This window comes from Rhinopithecus bieti, unplaced genomic scaffold (assembly GCF_001698545.2).
Source record: "Rhinopithecus bieti isolate Rb0 unplaced genomic scaffold, ASM169854v2 scaffold_7604, whole genome shotgun sequence".
NCBI lineage: Eukaryota > Metazoa > Chordata > Mammalia > Primates > Cercopithecidae > Rhinopithecus > Rhinopithecus bieti.
The window spans coordinates 291,689-293,274 of record NW_016805440.1 but is presented as its reverse complement, the minus strand read 5'-3'; the positions used below and the strand labels follow the sequence as shown (position 1 = coordinate 293,274).

Genomic DNA, 1,586 nt, shown 5'->3' with positions numbered 1-1,586 from the left:
CCTGATCATGAAGACCTGCTTTAGCCCCAACAGAGTGATTGGACTCTCAAGTGACTTGCAGCAAGTAGGAGGGGCATCAGCTTGCATCCAGGATGCCCTGAGCACAGTGTTGCAATATGCAGAGGATGTACTGTCTGGAAAGGTGTCAGTTGACAATACTGTGGGCCGCTTCCTGATGAGCCTGGTTAACCAAGTACCCAAAATAGTTCCCGATGACTTCAAGACCATGCTCAACAGCAACATCAATGACCTGCTGATGGTGACCTACCTGGCCAACCTCACACAGTCACAGATTGCCCTCAATGAAAAACTTGTAAACCTGTGAATGGACCCCAAGCAGTACGCCTGCTGGTATAGGTCTTAAACCCAGGACTCAGAAGTGAAGGAGAAATGGGTTTTTTGTGGTCTTGAGTCACACTGAGACAGTCAACTGTGTGTGACTCTAATAAACATAGCCTACCTTTTGTGAATTAAAAAAAAAGAAAAGAAAAAGAAAATGTGGCACATATACACCATGGAATACTATGCAGCCATAAAAAAGGATGAGTTCATGCCCTTTGTAGGGACATGGATGCAGCTGGAAACCATCATTCTCAGCAAACTATCACAAGAAAAGAAAACCAAACAGCACATGTTCTCACTCACAGGTGGGAATTGAACAATGAGAACACCTGGACACAGGAATGAGAACATCACAAACCACAGTCTGTTGTGGGGTGGGGATGGGGGAAGGGATAGCATTAGGAGATATACCTAATGTAATTGACGAGTTAATGGGTGCAGTACACCAACATGGCACATATATACATATGTAACAAACCTGCACATTGTGCACATGTACCCTAGAACATAAAGTATAATTAAAAAATAATAATTTTTAAAAAAAGAAATCAGTATATTTTAACACTAGCCTAAACCAAACAAAATTTTAGGGTGAAGTCTGAAATAAATTATTTATTATATGTCATAATCAAATAATTTAAGAATCAACAATTCACTTTCAAAATCACAGAAAATAAGATGAATATATATTTTTTTCCGTGGTATATTAATAGGTAAAATTTTAAATACACAAAAAACATTGGGAAGTATTGTTCTATTACATATTGTGAACACATAATATGTTAAACACAACAAAAAACACTAATTTCTTGGTGGGATACTATCTGATTGCCAGACATGAGCAGAAATACTAAACCTCTGAAATACTTATCTATAATATGCGATAATGTAACTGCCTAATGAAGTTTATTGTGCAAATATAATGAGATAAAGCAGGGGTCAGCAAACCAGGAACCAGAAGCCAAATCTGACCCACCACTTATTTTTATACAGCCCACAAGATGAGAATGGTTTTTACATTTTTTATTGGTTGGAAAAAATCAGAAGAAAACAGTATTTCATGATGTGTAAAATTATATCAGATTCAAATCTGAATCCATAAATAAAATGATAGTGAAACACAGCTACACTCGTTCATTTTTGCATTATCTGTGGCGACTTTCACACAACAGCAGAAGTGAGCAGTTGCAATAGAGACTTTATGACCCGCAAAACCTAAAATATTTCCTGCCTGGCCCTAAAAA

General features: G+C 37.5%; 1 pseudogene across 1 annotated transcript; it reads left to right on the top strand.

Moving 5' to 3' along the window:
* The first annotated feature begins 6 nt into the window (after positions 1-6).
* On the top strand, positions 7-486 carry LOC108529961 (eukaryotic translation initiation factor 3 subunit F pseudogene; annotated as a pseudogene). The gene has a single exon (XR_001885732.1). The product of XR_001885732.1 is annotated as a eukaryotic translation initiation factor 3 subunit F pseudogene (transcript).
* The last annotated feature ends 1,100 nt before the right edge of the window (positions 487-1,586 follow it).